At 36.8% G+C, this 24161-nt stretch overlaps 1 long non-coding RNA gene across 4 annotated transcripts in view; it reads left to right on the top strand.

Annotated features, from left to right (window-relative positions):
• The window catches only part of LOC135453638 (uncharacterized), a 199883-nt gene that overhangs the window by 118554 nt on the left and 57168 nt on the right, over positions 1 to 24161 (top strand). For 2 of the 4 annotated variants that reach the window (XR_010441908.1, XR_010441907.1), the window contains 2 exons: positions 11630 to 11684; positions 20663 to 20793. This is a non-coding gene — a long non-coding RNA (uncharacterized LOC135453638). Of the gene's footprint in view, positions 1 to 11629; positions 11685 to 20662; positions 21464 to 24161 lie in introns of those variants that run through there. The other 2 variants (XR_010441906.1, XR_010441905.1) reach the window with 1 other exon arrangement.

Raw genomic sequence — 24161 nt, 5'->3', positions numbered from 1 at the left:
AAATCACCAACTGCAAATTACTCTTAATGACACTGATATAGTGTAGAAGGTAAAAATCTGGCATGATTTATGTAAAACTTGCAAGTGCTTATCATGTGTTAAAAACCACCAGATTTCTGTGTGATATCTTTATTTGAGCTGCAAACTTTATTTCAGTGTCGATAAAGGAGAATAATTTTTATTCCATACAAATTTAACATAAATTGCTGGTATGGAAACTTTTCACTCCTAGATTATTGTAGAGAAGTTGTCAGAGACCGAAATAGTCCGTGCCTCAAACATTAATATAAAAGAGTTCTGCCCATTATAGCAAAACTGTATAAAGAAGCTACAACCAAAGAATCCTCTCTGAACATACCTGACTGGAGCTTTGGGCTGTAAGTTAAGCTGCCTAGATAACACTGTAGGATAGAATCAAATAGATCCTGGAGAGGATCAATGGAGTATCATTGGGATCCAAGGAGTGATGATATTTTCTTTATTCTGTCTCTGTCACTCTCTTTTTGTCCCCCCCACCCATTTTCTATTTTTCATTCTTTCTCTCTCTCTCTCTTTCTCACTCTCAGAGGTGGTATGAAATAAAATCCATACTATTGCCACTGGCATATGGTCTCATTTGCACCTTTATTCACACAGAGGCACTTCTGAGACCTTTATTAACCAGATGATGACACAAGTATATGAGAGCTGCAGAACAGGGAATGTTATGTGCTTACAGGTCTATGCACAATCTGTGAAGGAGTCAACTACAGGAATTGTTGTGGAATTATTTCTTATTGCTCACCTGTTATAGTGTGTTTGTTAAGTTCATTTAATTCCTCCCCCATTTTATGTATCTGCTCCCCCCCATTTTGTGTAAAATGGTTCTGCCCTCCTCAGTTTTCCCGCCACAGCCCTGCCAGTTCTATTGTCAATCTTTTAGGTTATATAATTCCTCCTCCCCTTTTCCCCTTATATGTATGCTTTTTCTCCTCCCTGGGCCAAGTCAATCACGCCCCCACTCCACCTAGTATTCCAGAAGCTTGTCCTCGTTGCACTCACCATTTCTTGGAGTAAATTCCGCAGAGATGAGGCCTTGTGGTTCTGGTTCCTGATAAGCTGTTTGGAATGATACTGTCCTCAGGTGTGGGCTGGCACTTTTGGGCTGAGAGGAGAACTTTAGTTATGCCTGTCTGTACAAAAGGATAATGGAATAAAATAAGTTGGAAAGGACATTTTTCTCTATATCCATCTGAATTAACTCAAAATACCTACTTGAACGTTTTATTCTCTTAATTTGACTTGGGGCAGATTGGTATCACTGCCTGCCTTTGAGGAGAGCTAACAGAGTCTTGCAGGAGGACCACACTTCTTGGTAGGAATATGAGTTTTACTTATCGCTTTTGCCCCTAAAATTTGTCACCAAGCTCCTCAAGAGCAGTTAAAATGTAGAGGCATCTGCAGTGCTATTGGGAAAATGCCATAGCAGCTGTCAGTGCACCAGAGGTTGTTTGTGTGACTGGAAGTTAGATTATTGTTACGTGGCAGTCATCAGGATACAATAAAAAAGGAATACAAATATTTTGTTAAAATGGGCAGGTTAAAAAAATTACAGCTTTAAAACAGCTCTCTGTTCTTCACTGAATTTAGAGGAAGGCTTCCATTAGTTTCACTATATGTGCACCTTGGTAAGAAAAGCCAAATTCCCTTGCTGAGCTCTGTGAAGTCAGGCTGTGAAAAATTCTTCAACACAGGCACATTCAGAAGATCCTAAATATTTACAGGGAGTTTTCTTCACCTTTTGCATGTCCATCCCTCCACCTTACCACACCTTCTCATAGCTCAAGACAGAGTCCACTGAGCAGTGCTTCTCTTGCTGTACACCTTCATTGATATCTTTGGCCAAGTTGAAGCATTATTTATGGTATAAAATGTACCCTCCACACAATGTTTGAAGGATTTGGGGGTGATATTAATAATCATGAACACTCTGCTTTGCTAGTCACTAAGAGATTTTAGGATTATGCACTTTAATAATCTTTGTACAGTGGATTTTGACAAATATCAAACTGTAAAGCCTCTTTCTTCAGAAGCTGCCTATGTAATAGATTATTTACAGGTCACAGTTTTCTCTTGCTCTGTATTTTTCTGCTTGCCTCAACAATTCAGTATAATCAATTCACTCAACTCTTCAGGAAAAGAGAGTAGAAAATACTTCAAAGCATAACTCCTGCCTTTTCCAGATAGCCCTCTTTACACAGTGAATGGCTTTTATTGGTACATATTAATCAATACAGACTTTAAATCTGAATGGAGGTTGCTCAGATGTTGCACAAGCTTTCTGAAGTCTCCCTTATGCCTAGGATTCATGTTTCTGTCTACAATCTCTCTGTTTTGATGGGAAGACCTTTTTTTTCATGTATGACTAAGAAGTTATGCATGTGTTGATATCAGTATTTTAAAATCTGATCCAATGTTAAGTGAATGGAAAGTGATGGAAGCTTTCCTTCCAGTGATGGGTTATATATGTGAACAGGAGGTGTTTAAAACTTTATATGGTTAAAACTATGTTTTCAGATTATGTTTTCCACTGCAGTCCTGATATATGAACTGTGGGAAATGCTGCAATGATTTCTACATGTGTGAAAACCAAGAAACGTCTGGGAATATGCATAAAAAAAAAATCTGACTTGGAAATGGGTACTTGACCACTTCCATAATTTAATGTCAGTCATGCAGAGTTTTTGGATTTACTGGTAAGATGATTTAATCATCCCAGTGTTCATGAATCTCACCTGTCTATGGATATTCTGTGAACTTAAGGGCTCCTGTAACAGGAAGGGTGCCTATTATGAGAATTGTTTAATGTGCCATCTTATGGAAATGGAGCAGGATTCAATTAGTCCTGCATTACATCTGTGGAGGCAATGTTTGCACTGGCAATGTCTCCCTTTATGGCCTAAGATCAGAATTAAATCACAGGGGAAGACCCTTTTTTGTTAGACAATGATTAAGTGGCTGTCACAATTTCAGCAACATTCGATTCTGTAAACTGTATTGCAAAGGCCAGTGATGTTTTGGCCAAAAGAGGAAAAGTCAGTTTGAATCCAGTTTTGTATTTTCTGACTCCACAGGAAATTAGAATGTAGCTAATGTGAAATCCTTATTATCCTTGTTTGCTTAATTATAGTTTTAGGAAAATGGATACTTATTAAGCCACAATATTTGAATTCCATTTTTTCAAATATTGCATAAAAATTAAATCTAGTTATGGGGCAAAGAGAGAGAAAAGGTTTCTGTAAAGACAATAAGGTTGTTTTGGGTTTATATATATGTATATATTTGAGAAATAAGATAATTGTATTTGCAGTTGACTAAGTGCAAATATTTTAGATTTGTAAAACACCTTTGAATCGCAGTGCAGATAGATGGACTCTTCCATTTCATTAGTATTCTGGGTGTCTGGGATGTGCCAGCTAAATGCAGCCATCCTTTGGGAGCTGGTTGTAGCCATAGCAACTGGGCTGCAGTCTCCAAGAGCCGCGTGGCTCTGGCATCCCTGCAGCTCGAGGTGCGCGCTCGTTCATCAACGCGCTGCTTAACCACCACGGAGACGTCGCTCGCAGAGCAGCCTAAGGAAACTCGGGGTGGTTTGCGCTCAGTTTTATCTGGCTGGGGAATTTGCTGGTGGTTTGATAGCTCAAGCCTTGCCTGCTGTGGTGCCTCCCCAGGTGCCAGCACTGGGCAGCTCCAGTTCTAGTGGGAGCGCAGCAGAGCCGTGCGAGCCCTGCCAACCAGGCACTGGCTGTGGCACCTCTCAAACCTCTCATGGCTGATGGAATCTCTGCAAATCTTTACAGGTCATCTCAGCGTGATCTGGGCGAGGCCCAAAGTACAGAGATGAGGCACTGTGGTGACAAGGGAGTCATAAAACTGAGTAATAATTGAGTACCCAATTCCTTTGAATTCGTCTGGAAGTCCCAGCTTCTTTTTCTCATTTCTTATGATGAAGTCCAAAATTTAATCAAAAGTAACTTGCTGGAATTAACCATATAGGGTTTTCACCCTCAATTGGATCTCAACACCAGTGCTTACAAAAAGAGAAAAAGGAAATGGCATTATGTAGACAAAATAATTATGGCCAACCAAAGAATGATGGCTGAAGGATTAGAATCATTGATGCCTTGTGAAGGCTGACATAGAACAGAGACTAGACAGAGCTAAAGAATAAACTAGGGATTTATTAGGCCTCAACAGATCCACCTTGGGTAGCACAAGAGTCCAGGCAGGGCTACACCCCAGGTGAACCAAAATGGTCACAAAAATGGATGACGGGTCACAGGGTCTGTCACTTTTATAAGTTTTGGTCCATTTGCATATTGGAGTTAATTGTCCAGTTATAGCTTTAGGTTATAAAGTTCCATCTTTCTTGTTTTTCTCTCTTCAGTCCATGTTGTTTGTGCTCTTGGGCCTGAGATTTGGATCATTTGTCCTTGTTCCTCAGTGAGAGAGGAATTGTTTTGTCTCCCTGCTCTGTGCACAGAGCTCACCATCCCCTAATATGAAGCCCAGACCCACACACTAAAGAAGCAAAGAACCTGAAAAATATAAAAGTTAAAACCTGAGGCATCATCATCATCACAAAAAATCTTCATCTCTTAGTAAAAAAGAGATTTTATATCAATGAAAGTCAATATGCCTCAGAAGTCTATACTAACGCAAAGACAAAGCCATAAAAATAATTTGCATTTCATGGAATGATGTGAACAAAATATTCTGCAAGCTGAAAAAATACCTCAAGTAATAATGACAAATTTGCCAAACAAAGGTGGTATGATTAAAAAAGGATAACTAATGCTGACTTATCTAATAAAGTTAGCTATGACAAATGCACAGCTGGTGAAAAATTAAAGGAAATTATGCAAAATAGATTTCATCCAAACATATTTATTTTGATATGAAAACCTTATGTATTCTGAAAAATGTGATCGAGAGCATTGACAATTTGAATGTTTTGTTTTTCCAGGCCAAGTGTGCTTTCTTTAAAATCCAAATCACTAAAAAAGTTATATATATATATAAAATATAATATATATATGAGATAGATAAAATTCTTTGCATATTATATATACATACATACATATATATATATATATATACATACATACATATATATACATACATACATACATATATATATATATGTACGTATGTAGTTGTGGCCCTGCATCTGTTAGAGGCTTACCCTTTAAATCTAGTAAAGTTGTTGTCAATTATCTTGAACCCAATTAGGTAGAAATTGTAGTCTCCAGAAAGAATTGAAAAATGAACAGCAGAGTGGAAAAAACATTTTCTATCCACTCCCTGAAAAGACTGCAATATGTTTTCCTTAAATATTTGCAAGACATTTAAATAACAGGATTAATTTAATTCTGAAGAATTGGTCCTTCCCAACAAAAGAATTTGTACTGTCCTTCTTCTTAAGATTCTGCTCAAGAAAAATTAAACCAATTTATATCAGGTTTAAATCCCAGAAGCATCATTAAAACAAGCATGCAAATCTGGTGACTTCTCCTTTTTGTTGGCATAATATGACTGGCTGAAGTTTGGGGGAGATTTGTGTAAGTTGCAAGAGTTGTGTTAAAGTTTCTCATTGAGTGAGAGATTTATTTTCCCCTAGACCAGGTACAAAATGATTCACAGCAATAATGTGGCTTTACAGCCCAATTTCTCCCAAAGTCTCCTTGCAAACTGTAAGGCTGCATTTATATCTGATTTAATCTTCTGGTGTAGTCCACCTTCTGTGGCTTAAGGCTGACTTAATAAAGGCTGTGAAAGTCTTATACCAGATTTCATTGGAAGCAATGTCATGTTACTACTTAATTCTAAACCTTGCTTGGCATATTAAATTATGTTGGCATTTAAAAAGTATCTCTATTTTCACTAAAATTGGTTTTCTAATAAATCACTCTAATTACCTTTTCTATCTTTTTTGTTTTTTTAATATTGTGTGCTGAGAAAACGGAAGTGTTAGTGTTAACAGCTGTTAAGTGGTTTATTTCATTAGAATGTAAGGCCTGAACAATTTTATTGAAACCACAGTGAAATGAAGATCAGTTAAACTGAAATCACATTTTTTATTTGAGTTTGATTAGATAAAGTAGACAATATTGTAAATAGTTTGATTTTGATTTTATTTCTGAAGGCAGATGCATTCTGTTGTTTTCAATATGGCTATTTCAGTGCCTGGGACAGATGTTGTGTAGGCACAGAAAGCTACACTTGCTGTTCCAATGTCAGCATAATTATCCTTCAAGAAGACATTGTAGTTCTTTTAAAATAATTTCCATATATCTGCAGGAATCTGCAGAACTTCCCCTATCCTTCAGATTTATAAGAATAATCTTCTTTCAAAGTAAATATTTTTGCTTATCTGTCTTTGGGTCAGTCTATTTTCTCTTGGTAGAAAATTTGTTTCCTAATGCAATTGTTAATGAATTAGCTGCTTTTAAGTAAGTTCTGTTTCGCAGCTGTAGATGTTTTCATATGTAGTAGATGACTGAGACTTTTTGAGCAGAATTCTTTCAAACCAACAAGTAGAATTCCAGGTCTGAAACTGAGTCTAGCCAATACTGCGCTGAATCTTAACAGGCATTTAAAAGCATGAGCAATAGTGTTTGTTTGGATGACTGGTGTGAGACAAGGTAATCTGTAAAATTCCCTTCTTCAGGATGTGGAGGCCCAAGGCAACCATAAAATGATCTGGAGGCCCTGAGCCAGAAAATCTTGGAATATAAGCCTAAATCTAACCCAGTGACTTTAGCAAAAAAAGGCAAGTCGTTTGCATTTATCCCAAGAAAATTTTATAGCATTTAGTATTATTCAATGGTTGATCAGTAAATGCTTTGCCACTTCTTGCTCCACCTCCTCATTGGTGTAAGCAACAATAAAACCCCACCTTCATCCTTCATCCCCATCTCTACACATGACAATCAGTTAAACAAACTTGCACAGTGCGAGGTGTCATCTGTCTAATTTACACATTAAGGTGATTTCTGAGGATGGCAGCTAAATGAGCGCAGGTGCTGTTGCTAGTGTTGTCAGCAGCTAGATAATTTGGAATTAAATCTGAGTTATCAGTAGTTCTATATCCCAACTCTCACTCACTGAAATAATGCTTGGACAGGATGTGTGGTAATCACATTTTTCCCTCAAGATATGTCGTGGCAATCTCATTTTCAGTTTTTGTCACAATCAGAACGTATCTCTCATAGTGCCTATCTTCAAGATGAAAATTAAGCATGTTTATTACAAATATTCTATGCAATATTAAGTAATTTTTATTAGACAAAATTTTACTCTCTGCACATAAATAAGAAAATATTACAAAAAAATCCTCAAGTCCAGAAATGTCTTGGTAATATAAATTCTTACATTAAACACTAAAGTAAAAATACAGAAATAAAGAAAATGTAGTGCTATCCTCTGTTTTAAGACTATTACTTCTGTTATTTCATTATCATAGATATCAGGTTAAATTACCAGAATATTGCCTTTGCTCTTTGGAACTCCCACAGGTCTTAGATTACCTTCAGAGATGAGGATCTTATTCCCTTAATTTCCCGTAGAAATTATTTAAACAGCTACAAAATAATGCTTTGAATTCTCAATAAGTTTCTAATTTCTGGTTTTGCTTGCTGATTATGCTTGCTGTTGCACTGGTTTTTTTTCCTGAGGAGTCGCAATCTAAACTGAATTCTGACATTCTTTCACTACCACAGACATGTTTACAACTGTTGCCTAATGAAATCTGGGACAAAATATGAAGAAAATTAATTATCCACTAATGTGAACTATCTGCAGCTAATTCAAATTACTTCTTTCATCAGTTCCCAGACCTTCTAAAGAACAAATACTAATTTTTCTAGACATCAGGTGTCTAGCACGAAAGGCTTTCTAATTAATTAGTCCTTTCTTTAATGTTTACATCTGAGATAATTAAAGAATAATGTCATAAAGGATGTCCAGGAAGATGAAGAGGTTTTCTAAAGCAGTATTTTTGCAGACAGTAACATAAATTGGAGAGTTTTCTGCACACCTTTGCTTGAAATGATTCCCTTTTACTTTTATGTAAAGGAATTCACAGCCGTGAGATGTTAAAATGCTGATCAGAGGTGTGTCATTACAGCAAATAAAGCCTTTCTCTTGGTGTAAATGCTGTAGGATTTATTCAGATTCTTTTATTTATACCTTCAAATACTGTTGGAGTAGCATTTCTGTTGGAGTAGCATTTCTAAACACCGTTCTGTTTACCAGAAAACGCCGTGAGGAGTTTCAGTGTGTGGTGCTGCCTCCCATGGAAGGCCAGCGAGCACAGACTGGTCCTGCCAGTCTGGTTTGGTGCTGGGACTCTCCACTGCTGCTCTGAGCAGGGATAGGGGATGAATGAGCAGAGGCAGGCTGGAATGATGACATTTTTCCATATTTCCACAATGAAGATGTGCACAGGCATAAGAGACCATTCCCACTGTCACAGTGCTGCTGCAGCGCATCCACACTGCCCCAGGGGCTGCTGCCACTCTGTCCTGTTCACAGAATCTGTGTCCTGATCAGGCCAAGCAGTGAAAAATGCTTCTGGAGGTAAAAAATAATATAACTAAGGAAGAATGAAATGTTTAAGAACACAGAGATGCGAAGAGTAATAAAGAAGTACTTCTGCTTAAGGGAAATTTATTTTTAGAAGAATAATCTAAAAAATCATAATCAACTCTTATGACTGAAGATAATGAAACCACTAAAAAGTAATCACTGCCTAGGGAGGCAAAAATTAGGCTGTGTGAAATCAAAATAGGGTGTTTCTAATTGTCTTTGTGTTGCATGCCTGCATAAATTACATATTTTTTATGTTATATGATTTACTATTATCAAATTTTAGATAAAAACACAAAGAATATAATTTTAAATTCTGATTGTATATATGGTGAAAAGAGATGCTCAATTAATTAGGATGCTACTTTGAGTTATATGTATTGTAAAATAGCATTTTTTCTGCTGGCAGTAGCTATTTACAGCATATACAGATGACAGCACATTTGTAAGATTAATCAGTAAGGAGTTACTTTGAAAACTACCTCAAGTTTCTATGATTGTTTTCATCACAATATAAAATATGAAAAAATAATCATGCTATCATATCTTAATATGTTTATAGTTCTACAGAAGAAGGGAATTTTACTTTGTTTAATACTATCAAGGAAGATTGTCCTATTTCTTAGTTATAGTTAAAGGTTTAGCTCTGGACTGATTGAACTGCAGAACCACTTTTACAAGATTGCCACTAATATTCTGACTTAGACTGCCCAACAGAGAACCTCAAGATAAAATTACCTTTGTTTTCATATTTGAATCTAAATTATCCTTTTAAAAAATCAGTTTTAAAGAATTAGTGAAATTTTCTCTGTATTCACTTAATAATTTTCTCATGCAGAATTACTACAGTAAAATTCTATAGTATAGGATATTTGGTGCCTTGACATTTGGTGTTCCCATATTATCACTGATCTGGCACTGCCAGGAGTTATTCCCTTCATCATTCCTTACTAAACCCCCCACCCAGGCAGTGATTACATTTCAGTGGTTTCATTGGCATCACTCACTTGATGTGCTGGATTTGCCTTTCCTCATCACTTTGGAGTAATCCCATTCTCCTCCCTCCATCAGCCTCCCTGTGCTCAACAGCCCATGGCACCCACTTTGCAGCAGGGAGGAGGAGCAGCCTGCTCTGGGAATTGCAGAGTTTGGGCTCAGGAGTTCACCTGCAGGATCAGCCCTGCCATTTCTGCACAGCCTGGCCTGCACACAGCAAATATTGCATTACAATGCTGTCATTCCCAGGGAACTTAAAATAATGGAACCCTCTAAGCTGTTTGCAGTCAAAGCCATATGCTCTTAGCCAAAGGGTGGAATGTCATTGCTAGGGATGCTCAGAATGGGGTGATCAGGGAAAATTTAACATCAAATTAATAATGGAGGGGGGCTTGTTTGGGGTTAGGGTTGTTTTTGTTTTTTGGTTTTTTTTTAATTTTTTTATCTTCTTTGTTGCCTGGAGAACACAAAGTGAAATATTTTGGAGTCTGGATTGAAATCATATTACTTGGGAAGAGACTGCATTAAACCTCAAAGGAGCTAATGCCTTTAAAAGCATTGCTGAACTTTGCAGTTTGGCAAAATGTGCTTACTCACACACTTGAGTTAAAAAAGACAGCTAAAAATAGTTAATACAATCAGAATATGCATAAAATAACTTTAAGGTGTCAAGCTATCATCTCCGTTGGATGAGAGCTGAAATGGAAGCTAAAAATGTTAAAGGTCAGACTGTGATGCCTCTAATTTTGCAAGGTAACGTAGGTAAGCAGTTTTGGAACTTGGGGATTTGTCCCACCTATGTGTAGCTATATCAAAGTTAGTGTGCTAAGTCCAAGAAAATTGACTGAACTCTGGACAAACCAACTGAGATGTTTGCCTCATCCCAAGAGATTGAAATGAATGCAAGAAACTGCATAAAGTCAAATATGAAAGAATCACAGCCTAAATAGTTTTAACAGTGGAAAAATTCATTAACTCTAAGAATGTGCACAAAATTATTGTCAGTCTATTGTCTTTTAGATGCAGAAATTTCCTGTAGGTAAGCAAGTGAGAGAACACCTGGGATTCCCAATGCAATGGTGATTCAGGAGCTGGAGCATCTGTGTCAGATGAGATGATCAGCATTCAAGTCGGGGGCCAAAGCACTTGTTAAATATTTACTTGTCTAGGTAGGAGCAGAAGCTTGGTACCAGAACACCTTTATTTTGTGTGAGTACCTTATCTGTTAAATTAATGACTATTCTGGATGGCAGAATCTTGGAAAAAGAAATCAGGGAGACCCTCAAGGCAGAATAAATTACAGCTGTGTACCTCCTGACAAATGTTTGTGTAATTGTTTATAAAATCCTCCAGTGATAACTATGCCATGGCTACCCCAGGCAATTAATTTCACTGTTTCTTCCTTAGTATCAGAGATTTTTCTCAGTCTCTAAACTGGTGTGTTAGTGTAGTTTAAGCCCTTTGATCTTTCACTTATCTACTCTAACTATCAAATTGAAGCATCCTCTGCTCTTTTGCTCTTTCTTTTGTTATGCTTCCTAAATCTCTGATTATCTACCTCAGTTTGTCCATGTCTTTGCTAAAGCACAGTCGACAGCTTCATTTGTTTGACAGAGGCAACACTTGCTGAAGCCCTTGCCCAAGGTGACTAGAGAACCATTGTGACAAGGATTTTTCTGTTTTTTTAATTGGGTGTATGTATGTTTGTATGTATGTGCACTGTGCTTTGTATGTTTTTATGTTATATGTGTTTACTAAATGGGCACAAACATTTATAACATTAATTTTGTTATATGTTTGTAATGCTGTGATGTTCCTGCCTCGTGCTTCACTTAATAAGGAATTTAAGTCTGTTTTTAATCTTTACCAATTTAGTGTCAGATTTTTTTTTCAGTTTGTCAAGACCAGTGTGAATTCTAGACCTCTCCCCCAATGTACCTGGGATATTCCTTATTTTGGTGGGAGGTGCATATTTAATAAATGTACTCTCTCTTCCTTTCTTTAGGTTTATAATGAAAAAATTGAAGAGAACACACTATGAATCTGCCTCTGTTACTTCGGTGAGTAACTTTTATAATTTCATAGTAAAACACTATTAATAATTCCATAAATCCTGTAATCCCAAACATATTTGCACCCATTCTTCACTACTTTTCTGATGATTGTACTTCCCTGATTCAACTAATAGAATATGTTGTGTCAAAAACTCTACAAAAATTGATATACACAATATTTCTTCCTCCTTGAAATGACCTGTTGCCCTGTTGGAGAAGAAAATTAGAAAATGAGTTTGACATGATATGTCCTGGACAAAAACATACCAGTTCATGGGCATAGCCATGTTTTTCAGATGCCTTGTTATTTGTGACCAGAGGGTGAAGGGAAATTTAGTAATTCATGTATGCTTCCAAATCTGTGGTTTATGGTTCCTATATTCCCTTTAATGACAGATACCACAAATGACATTTTTGGCTTGGCAGTTCCTCACAGATACCTAATGAGTTTTAATATGTCTGATTTGTTGCAACTAGTTCAGTGAGTTCATCAGTCAATATGAGGAGCTTGTTTAATCTGTTTTTCTTTATCCCAGACTCTTTTCTCTGGTGTTAATTGTTCTACCCACCTACTTGCAGTTAACATTTTAAAGCAAGAATAGCATTCAGCGTGTGAGGTGTCCTGGCATTCTGATAGTTTTCCTTCTACAGTCAGTACTAGGCTGCTACATGATTCTCTTACTCCTAACATCTGCAATGATTTCTTGATGTCTTTGAATCCTTTGCTGGCTTCTTTCCATCTTATGCTTTGACGTTTCTAATTTTCTTTTGCATACTCCTCCTATATTTTTAGTGTAACCTATTTCCACTTTCTTTGTGCTTCCTACTTTGCCTTGACACTGGTGATGAGCTTCTGATGTAGTCACTTTTCAACTTCTATATTGCAATAGGTAATTTTTGTGGAACTGCAACTCTTCATATTTTTTTTCCAGTCATTGCTTGCTTTCCCAAAGGATTTGCTGAATCTATTGAACTTTCTTTTCTTAAAGTCTGTCTGTTCCTATTCTGCTGTCCAGCCCCCTTTTTTCCCCAAGTTTCATTAGCTCTTACCATACCATGGCCATTTGCATCTAAACTGTTTGTCTTCCTTTCTTGTTATCAAGTATACAACAGTCTTTGCACAAATTTTTTTTCTGGATGTGCATGTGCATCTCTAAAACTTATCAGCACCATAATTTACAGATTAATCCATGTTGTACTCTATTCATTCTGGTTTTAAAGGTTTTCTGGGTAATGTAAATTAATATCTTGTGTTGTGCCTTGGTAGTTGTGGTATTTGTTCACAAAATTTCTTTCCACTGCATTTTCATGATTTAGTCATCTGCAGTGGACACTTTCAGACTTTCAGCGAAGATAATTTCCCAAATTGGGATTTCAAGTGTCATGCATGAACATGGTGGCCTTTTCTGTTGCAGTAACATGTCTAATTTACTAAGGTTCTGTACTGCTAGTCATTAAATACTCATCTTTAAGTATTACTCTTCAGCTTCTCTTGTTTCTTGTCCACACTTCTTGCATTAATGTATAGTTTTCCCAAGCACTGGGTAGTTTGAGCCATAATTTGACTCATTTTCTGCATATAGCATGTCCAAGCCGTTGGATTTTATGCTTTAAGTGTTTTTCTCTTCATTATCATAATCTAGAACTGGTAACTAAATATGATTTGAGAAAATGTGTTCAAGTCTCTGCAAGATCCCAATGTGAAGAATATTGTCATAAATTTATTTGCTGTTTTGACTTCTGACTTCACTAGCAAAGGGCAGTGTTCAGAAACATGTTCAGTATTTATTGAAACAAAAAAGAGGGAGAGACTGTTAATGCATAACAGTATTACATGATGTGAGACTACACCTTGTACTAACTGAATTTAAATGGTAATGGTGGGAGGGAAGAGGAAGCTTTCAGTCATGGTTTTTAGAGTGCTGCATTAAGTTTGTTCCTGCCTCCTTGGTCTTTCAGAACAGCACTGCTTTTAGTACTGTTTTTAGTTACATTCTGTTATCATTCAAAGCAAAGCAGACATTTACATTTTCCAAAGGAAAGGAAAATCATCCCTAGACTTACACAGTGCTCAATTTATCTCGACAGATGCATGAGTTTTGATTTTGTGTATAATTTTCATTTACTGTATGTGCAAGCTTATTTCATCATCAGTTATTCTATGTGTTGTCATAAACAGGCCTCTATTAACATGTTTTTTATCTTGCAAATATGTGCTTCTCTTTTCTGTTCCAGTCCAGAAAAAGTAGTCATCTTAGCACTTTCTGCAGTGAATATCACCAATTTAAAATAGTTACTTAGTGCATGGCAGTGTGACAAATGCAATACTGCTTGACTTTGTTAGCAGAGGCATAAAGCATCTTAGAAAATGCTTTATGAAAACTAGAGTTGTACTAGTTGACCTTCAAAGATGCTTCCCACCCAAATTATTGTATGATTCCTGTTGGAAATTCCATTAACTCCTTCTCAGTAGACAGATTCTGCATTGTTCCTAGTGCTGATCACATTCAGACTGTGTGGGATGTAGTATGTCCAACGTGACACCATGATCCTGATTATGATGCTGCTGGGTATTGATTGTCAGCATATCTGCTTTATTGCCACTGGATTCTCATTCAGGAGGGACTGTGATGTTTCCTTGTAATTTCAATGCACAGCTTTTGTCTTGGTATGTACTGTAAACTCAGCAGGCAGTGTTAAAGTCCTATAAAGTTATATGGAGTTCCACTCATGGAGCACAGAGAGGCCCTTGTCAAAAATTCTTCCCAGGTAACCACTGCTGTGACTGATATAAGTGAAATAAGAGAGGAAAAGTTGTTCTGAAAGGGAGTGCTCTTTGTCATAAACAGAAATTGAGAAATTAATTTATTTTCTTGGGAATTTAAAATCAGAAAAATACAGGCAAACAAGTTCATATGGTTTGTAGATTACAATCAGCCTTTCCTTCTATCAGATTTGAGCACTGAACACATCTAAACAGTACTAAGAAAATTGAGTTAGAGAGTGTGCACACAGTATTAGACAGATTGCATTTCTGTTTAAATGGGGTATTTAATTAACAGAAATAATTTTCCCAATTATTCACCTGTGCATGAGGAAAAGAACATACAGAATTAAATCTGAAGGAAGATCATGAGCTCCTGTCTTGAGCCTTCAATTTCATTGAGAGTACTGGCCTGTCTGAATTTGTTGAATGCTTATGGTTTATTCTGACTATTAACTCCAGAAATTTCTTTGTGGCTTTCCATAATAAAGCAAGAAATAGAAGCCTTGGCAACACAGATTTATTAGGATTGTGTTTGTGTTTTGTTCTGCATGAGCAAGATTTCCATTTGCATTAGGTCTTTGACAGTTCTTTTAACAGCAACCCTTTGACATGTATTTTAAGTAAAATAAATACTTGAAATCATAGGTATAAATCATGAAGGTTTTATAATTTCAATTGCATATAGCAGACAAAATTGTCATTATCTAACAATTAAGTTGCATGAATTATTAATTTTTAATAAAAATAAATGACTTGCTCTCTAATTAACTCTGTAATCAAGATTGTTCCAGTATATCATTATATCTCTTAAGATTTCAAATCCTAACTTGGTTTCAATTGGCATAGTATTAAAATAAATTTTTTCACTGGAATGCATAAATAATAAATGTGCAAGTTGTTATCATGATTGTTTTCCATTAGCTAACTATACAAAAAGAGTATGCCAAGACATATGAAAAGTTGATTTCATTATAGTTTTAAATTTTTGGAGCTGTGTCTAGTGTTCACTGAAAACCAGACCCTATATCACGCTTTAGTCCCATTGGTATGCATGAGCTGCTGTGGAACTTTGAAGAGATTTACCCCTTGGCCAAGACATGATTAAGTCCTCCATTGGGATTGCTTTAGAAGAGCAGCCTTGTATGAATCCTGGCAGAAGGTTTTTTCCATGGAGCTTGATGGACTTAATCTCTTAAACCCCAGTGAATGTCAAGTGAGTACAATGGATGCATAATTCCATAGGTGTTTTTGGAAACTTTCTCAAATGAACTCTAAATAATGTAAGAGTAATAAAAAACTTGTGGTGAATCCACAGATTCATGTTCACATTGATTCTTTCCCATTTCCAAATTCCACTCTGCTGGCCAGTGGTCTACAAAATCCATGCGTATGTATGAATGTGTGTGTGTGTGAATCTGTGTATGTTTATACACTCAGATGTAGATGTACACATGAGCCCTGTGTACATCTACCGTGCCACAGTGATACCAAAGAGGCATTTCTTGCAGAGGTTTTGGTAGAAACTCCTTTGTAGTCGGACCATTTGTAAACTGCAGTCAGGAGAATTGATCAGACACGCAGATAGAGAAATGCAATTACTGACAGACTCTCTGAAGTCCCCATAAATTAAACAGCATGTTTTCAAGAAGTGTTTTGGACAGCTCTGAGGAATTTTGAATGGTCAATTTCTCCAACAACCTAAATTTTAAAAAATATGTGCTCATAAATGTGAAAGTGTTGGTAATGTATTTGACCTGATATAAAGACACCATCCAATGTGAACAGACAAAATTCACCACAGCAGGAGGCATCCTGGTGGAAATCCATGTGTTTATGTGCCACTTATGAGAGTGGATATGAGTAGTGATTATGAATAGAACTAATCTCTCAAAAACACCTATCTCTTGCAATTTCTGTGGTCAAGTAAACAAAACCCAAATTGGCTGCCTGTTAAGTGTCCGCCACAGAACAGAAGGAACCCTGAATTATGAAAAGAAACTATAACTGGATATCCAAAATTTTAAACACTGAGATTTATTACAATTTCTTGAAAATACAGTCTTGTGGATACTGAAATGAAGTGCATATAAAATTCAAATTTTATTTTACATCTACTCAATTAGATTACAGCTCATATCATACCACCTACAGGCAAAATCAATCACGACTCCCTCTACATACATACATACATATATTTCCTCTGCTTTCAAGGATAGTAAAATTTATTTAATGAAGATAAACAGAATCTGGCACTGGGAAGCAGGAGAAATAATATAGAACATTATTATTCAAATGCATAGTGTTATACTATTTTCCTTGGAGGTTTTTTTTTGCATGAGTGTCTTGTCCTGATGTCAGTGTCAGCTGTTTGCCAAGGGGTAGCATAAATCTGATATTCTGAAGGCTGGCTTCTACATGGGCAGGAAAGCAGTGACATGAAATGTCTGTGTATTTCAAGCATAAATTACTCCATTAATATCTCTTGAGAGAAGTCCCTCAAAAATATCTAAGGTATTTTCTTTAGAAAGCTCAGTCTCAAAGGAGTGATAGACTCCCAATGAGAGATTCTTCATTAAGCTGTGTATAAAAACAATGCACAGCAGTAGTAGAAAGTTGAATAGTTGGAAGTTGAAAGTTGATTTGACCTCAGTGAATTAAAAATAGTATGTAAAGTTATGTCACTCCAGTGTGACACCAGTGGTACAGCTGTGTATTGAAGAAAGAAACATGTATGAAGTGTGATTTGGAATGAACTTTGGGCTTTGAAAAGAGAATAACTCCTGCACAGTTCTCACCGTCTGGGGCAAACCTGTGAGGAAAAGCAGACAACTAAAGACTGCTTGATTCATTTGTAGCTCCTGCTGAAGCTGACTTTCTGCCCTGGCATTTTATGGTATTAAAGCAGAAATATGACCCTGATTGCTGTCACATGGAACCCAGTCCATGGCACGAATTCTGACACTGAGTTTTGCAGAGTTTTCCAGAGTGCCTGAGAGGTTTGGAGGAAACTGCTGTGGATGAACCAGTTATAGGAACCTGTGTCCCCAGCCTCATAGACTGGCTGTGAGTTCAGGGTTTATCTCCAGGCTGAGTTTTGGTATCAGTCATGCTGTCTTTACACTTTGTACCCAGCTTCTCTGTTTTATTGCATGGGTTGCCTAATAAAAGGATGTAGTGTTTCCCACAGTGAGGAATTTCTGAGTTATTTCTGTAGGTTACTAAATTAAGATTTTTATGTAACTGCTAGTGCCTCTTTTCAGTGAGGTTAAAATACAAGTTTCTCTTTAGATGAAATTTTTATTTTGCTTAAGCTTTGCACATAGCATGATGTTAACATTTGTACCACAGTGTAAACTAGTTGCAGAAGAATTATCATTCTTCTGTTCTTTGCTTCTATGGTTTGTAAGTCAGTGTCAGTAGGAAATTAAGTAAATAAACAGATATATAGATATATATCTGTCTCTATCTCAAAATACTTGACAGCAGTGGTTGCTACATTATACTTTGGTTTCTCCCACCAGAGCTACACTTTGCAAGTCTGTTGATCTGTACTTCCTGTAATAAGGATTTCCTGTATGTGACCATTCTGTTTCAGTAGAGACATGCATAACCAGAAATAAACTCCATATGGATGTTTTCTGTTTTTCTTGGAAGCTCAGCTTGAAACCACTAATACTTGAAGATGGATTGTGTTGGCAGTACCACGCTAATTTGTTCATGAAATATGTAGCCCTAGAACCAAAATAAAAATGTTATATAATCAGGATTCTTAGTGAAAGAACATTCTCTTATACCTGTATTCATATATCATACAAAAAATACTAAGAACTACTTGAAAATTTTAAGCTATAAAAAATAACTCTTTATTCTTTCTCACTTTAAAGTTTAAATTGCAATTTAAATAAGCCCATTCTCATTTAGGAATTTGGGACTAGACCTTTCACTAAAAAATGAGGGACTCAATTTTTAATCAGCTCCAGTACATTCATATTGTGCTGTAATTAAAAGTAAAATTAGTGATGACAATTTAAAATTCACTAACATTCAGTGAAAAAATTCATTATATAATCACAAGCAAAATTGTTCTTTCATTTGTTTGTGGAGTTGTGTAAAACTGCATTTTGGAAAACAGTTTGCAGGCTCATATGGGAGAAGATCATAAATAAATCTTTGCACACCCTCTTACTGCAATGTTGATGAATCAGTGCTAGCATTAATTAATATGCTTGAATAATTTTAATCCCTGAGAGTAAAAATTTTATATAAATCATGTTTTTCATAAAACTAAATTGTTTTGACTCTTGGCAGACTTTGTGTTTGTGTCATTGTACTAGTGTTACAATAAGTGCACATCACGTTTACCTCTAGATAGTTACACTTGTAAAAGATTAAAAAGTTCAATTCTAAAGTGTAGCACTGATGACTTTTATTACAATTCTTGAGATTCCATAATATAACACAATCTATTTCATAATTTGCTATTACAGTCTCTATGCAATGGATAGAGTTGACAGTGAAACATGTAAAACTCCTATTATGTTCTCTGTCCTAGAAAAAACTGTATTCATATAGCCCAAACTTTAGCAGGATTTTATTAGTTTAGTGTTAACAAGTTAGAAAGTTATCAGAAGCTAAGAGATTAAATACTAGTAAGTTTTCTGCCTACTTTTCCTTTTTGATAGAAAAAAACCAAACAAAACCAAATGGGTGAATGCATGTGCTGAGACCTCTCCAGGGTCTATGTGAAAAGGAGTTTTTTTAGGGAAAGTGATGCTAAGCAAAAAGACTAGACATTCTTATTCTTGGATAATGCTAGTTAGGTAAGATTTAACAGGTCTCTCAGAATTACAAAAAGTCTTGCTTTACTCTACTTTTATGATTAACTGAAATTTTAGGCTTGCTAGTGGCTACTCTTCCATAAGTTCATGTTCTCTTTTGCTTTGAACTTTTTAACATCTTTTTCACTAACAGGGTGAGAAGTTTCCTCAGAGTTCTTTAGCAGTCAGAACTTTTTGACCTTTTAACCTGAGATGAGCCAGTGCTAAAGGAAAGCAGCACAAAGCAGTAGGCTGACCTGGTAACTTATGCTTTATCTCACATTTTGATTGACTGTGTTAATTCAAGGTCAATACAGACTATTCATGCTTTCAAGTCAATAAAATTTGACCTGTTCGACGTGTACATAAATGATTTTCCATTATCCTGAGAATTCAAAGTGTCTGAATGAATCAGTGGTTTGTAGCACCTTTTAAACAGAAGATGGTACCAGTTTCACCCACACTGATAATGATCTAACTATGACAATTAGTTGGAGTGGAATTTTTAAAATCTCAGGGAGCATGAAATTTGCATGTGTAAACGGAATGTTTATTGCTAACTAGTCTGAAGGCATTCAGTCAGCATACCACATTCCAAACATACTTAAAGCCCTCCTGAGATTTAGTGTCTCTATAAGATGTTTCATGTGTTGCCTTGTGCATGTTCTGTGTGTAACTCAAGTGCAAGTGGTAAAGGACTGATCAGTTTACAAATTCTGATACCTTCTCATGGGAAGCAGAGTCAGTGCAGTTTATTACAGGTGTATCTATATGAGGACCCCACCATATGATATACAAGATCTGTGATATCAGTGTAATACAAGAATTAAAAGCTCTAACCCTCTGGTGCTCATATACATTTTCCTTTAATTTGTTCTTCTGTCAGGTCTCTTCTGTGCTATGAGAATATTCTCTCTCCCATTCTGGATTATTCCCCAGTCTCTGTAGCTGTGCTCTTCATCTGGATTGTCACTTCTTGCTAGAATTTGGATGCAGCAAGTCCACTTAGATTAAGGCTGTTCTCTGTGAACACAAGGGTAGCCAGTATCTTTGAAAGAATGGATGATCCACTTAATATAAGGGTCAAGACAACACAGAGCAATTAAAAGGACATATTCATTATATGAGTCATTGAGAATGTAATGAACTGCAAAGTCATGGTGCCTTGGAAGACAAATTTCTCAAATTCATGTCTGGTAATTAGAGAACAAGTCCCTTCTTCTATTTTTATTACCAGGCGGCGTTTCTGATTCCACAAGATCTTTTCATAGCGCTTAAATTCCCTGAGTGATACTCGAAACTCACACCAGATTAGCATTCTGTGTTTTGTTCTTCATCACATTTGTCTCAGCAGGGTAACGAATAACTGCAATAATTAGTGAATCCTTTTGCCTTTGCAGCAAAAGCAGCACGGTCTCTACCCTGTGTACAAAGAACATCCGTCAAAATGAATGCAATGGCCTGACAGGGAGAAATGCCAGCTGCAGCCTGGCATGTCCAGCCTTCCTGCTCGTGTCAGCTGCATACCAAAGTGAGTATTTCTGGAAATGATCCACAGGACAGAGAATTGTGGTGTCCCAGCCTTCAAGTGCAGGATAAGGCCATGTTAAAGGGGTGTCTGGGCTCCCCAGGGTGACACAGGTGATGCTGGTCACTGGGTGGGACAGGTAGAACCATAAACACATCTGCAGAATGAGGATCTGTCCCTGAAGCATTTGCAAATGAAAAAACACACTGGCCTAAGTATATTAGATGGTGCTATGCAAGGAGTAATTCCTGTGTTAAAGCAGTTCAGAAAATGAAATCCCAAGCCTGAGGCTGTTCTGTTAGAGTTTTTTTCCTCAAGAATCTCCATTGTGGAGCAGACCACTCAAAGAATCTAACTGATATAAATGAAGTACAAGATAAAGCACCATTGGGCAGTAATCTATGAGAAGATTAATAGTTCATGGGAGGCATGAAAGGATTAATGCTTAGAAATCGGCAGAGCTGCCTGGTTCATTTGGCAAATTTGGAATGCCTCATTTTGTGTATGTGTATGACAAGATAAATTTAAAGAGAGTTCAAGTGACAGGTTGCTTTATTCTCATTATGGCATTCTTTTTGTAGTAATATATTCCTATGTAATATTTAAGCTGGTATTTATGCATTTTGGAACAAATCTAAAGATAGGCAATTAACTGATGGTTTGATTAATTAGCAGTTAGTGCTAGGGGTGAGAAGTTCTTGGCATGGTAAGAGACTTTCAAGTTCTTCTAGTTTCATAAGTAAATGTATTCTTGCATGAACTAGCACCTTCTCAGAAAGAGTCTAATGTTCTGTGTGCACCTGTACATGTTTTGTTGTTTGTATTATTAATCATGGAATATCAAATTACTTGAAAAGCTGTAAAACTTGCTATTGAAAGACTTGTTTTCTCTCTGCAGTTTGATTTGGGCTTTATTTAGGGATTATTCTTTCAATGCATCCTTCCCCTCAAGGTCATTCCTTCAGGAATCTGTGTACCAGAAAATGAAAGCCTTCATGGAAGGTTGCTGGGAAGAGAAACAGAGGCAGGTGTTTTGCAACATGAGATTTGGGAAGCAAATATAGGTGAACAAGCAAGCCATATTATGCCCCATGCAGATGTCTCCTTAATGGACAGCTGTTTTCCTGGGATATGATGAATAATTTGAGGTATAGATTAATTCAGTGGCCAATGAAAATATTTCCCTCTTGAACTGCCAGATTAGTGGACCACTGCCCCTGAAACAGTGCTCTAAAGCCATTTTGATCTGAAAAGATGTGCTTATTAGTTGTGTTTCTCAGGGGGAAGAAGATTCTCCATCACTGCTGCCAGTGTATTCATGCATTATTTCATTCACTACTGCTGCTGCTTATTTTATTCACTGTGGCTCCTGCCACACAGTCCTTCTGTCCATGAATTCTTGCCTGATCACTCAGGGCTGGGCTTGCAAACAAACGTCTGTGTATGTGTCTCACAAGCCTTTGGCTCTGGTGTTACAGAAATCATATTATAATGCACAATTAATATCACTACAGTTTGTATGATAGGTCCTGAAAGAAATCCTCACAGATAAAATAATATCTTGGATAAAGTTGAGGACAAAGGACAAAGTTGAGTGGCTCAAGTACTGCCAGTATCAATGGTCACAGATGTGTGTAACATCTGTTACTGAGGCAGGGTGTAATGGGAACAGTTAAACAGGAATTAACCTGTTTGAAAAGGGTCTGAAAGACAGTGGTGGCTAAAATCAAGTGAGCATATTATTCTGTTTAAATGGTGCTTCTGAACTGCTCCTTGTCTTGAGGTGGGTAGGTTGGGAGGTTCCTTATACCTTTAGCATGAACTTGAGGTTTTTTGTAACGGCATTCTTGTCCTGAAGCTGAGAAGGAAGAGAGCAGAGTGTCTGCAGCAGTGGGAGGGGATGGATGAAGAGCTGCAAAGGCTGGTGCCTCCAGCCTCTGACTCAGGGCTCTGGGGGCTGAAAAGGGGGCAGGCCATCACCCACTTCTTTTAACCAACATCGTAAATATATCAAGAAGTCTTTGGTCAAGCAACAAGTTATAGAATTTTTGAGAAACAGTTATGATTTCTGATAGAAGACACATGTGTTCATCTGAATAAATAAATGGCAGATTCCAGAGAAGTGGGCTTAGAGTATTGCAGAGCACAACAGGACCATAACCAGACTTCCTGAAAATGTATGGAGACATGAATGGGAGCCACCACTTCTGCAGCAGGGAATTTACTTCTTTTAACAGTGAAAATACTGTTAATTGATAGTTCTTTTAATAATGATTTGTATGTCCTTTGTGGTTTATTTATATGTTACATTTTTTAACTGATGAATCTTTTTTTTTTCTTTTGTGATTCTCTCTGACTACAAATATACTGTATAAGGTACTTATGCAGTAAGGTAAAAAGCGGGGTTGGCAGTGAGTAAAAGGTGCAAAAATTTGCTTAGGAGTATCATGCAGTGTGAGAAAGAGTGTCCAATAAGAAAAATAATACCTATGAAACATATGTTTGTGCTTGATAAGTAAAAAATAATTGTTTCTTCAGTGAGTCACTCTTCTTCACAAACTTATGAGTGACAGAAGTTTCATGGTTATGATGTAAAATCCAGAAGCTTTCAAACTATTTGCTACAAAAGAGGAAATTCTGCAGTGTAGTTATCAGCAGCACACAGTTCAATTATCACGGGCATTATATAAAACAATTACTTTCTTGGAACTATTTTGAGCACAAATGTAATAATTCCTCTGGAAAAAATGACAGATTCTCAGGATTGAATCATTCCATTTTGTGAATGAGAAGCACCTTGTGAAGTAAAAGCACCACTGAAAGAGCTGGTCTCAGATCTGTTCATGTGTCTTGGTCCAACCCCTGGTGAAGTCAGTGAGAAGTCTCTGGTTGAGACTCTCAGAGAACTTGATACAACAATGTAAATCTCTACTAAGTATTTCTACAAAAAATAGAAGAAAGTGGAGAATGGGTGCTATAGAAGGAAGACAAAGAGCATAATATAATGGCACAATGAAACACCAAAACAATTCCTGCATTTCAGCCCTATGGAGCAGGACACTGAATCCTGTCTGTTCCTTTCAGGCTGCTTGGCCTTACCCAGTCATCCATTCCATTTAACTTGGTGGCACATGGCATTAGCTCTCTTGTAGTTTGGTCACTTTGTTTCACAGTACCCAAGCAATTTTTCTTAAGGCTTGATGGGATATTCTGAAGCTGACTACCTCTACCTAGAGCAGGTATGGATAGTCTCCCCAGCACACACTGTGTAATTCCTGGGAGACATTGCAGGCATTATGTGTTGTGGATGAAAAGGAAATCTGGCCTCAGACACTGGCTAAAAGATTATTAATCAAGGGGTACAAAATGTC

This window comes from Zonotrichia leucophrys, chromosome 13 (genome assembly GCF_028769735.1).
Source record: "Zonotrichia leucophrys gambelii isolate GWCS_2022_RI chromosome 13, RI_Zleu_2.0, whole genome shotgun sequence".
Classification (NCBI taxonomy): domain Eukaryota; kingdom Metazoa; phylum Chordata; class Aves; order Passeriformes; family Passerellidae; genus Zonotrichia; species Zonotrichia leucophrys.
Note: the sequence above shows the minus strand (reverse complement) of the source record. Positions and strands in the feature narration are given on the sequence as shown.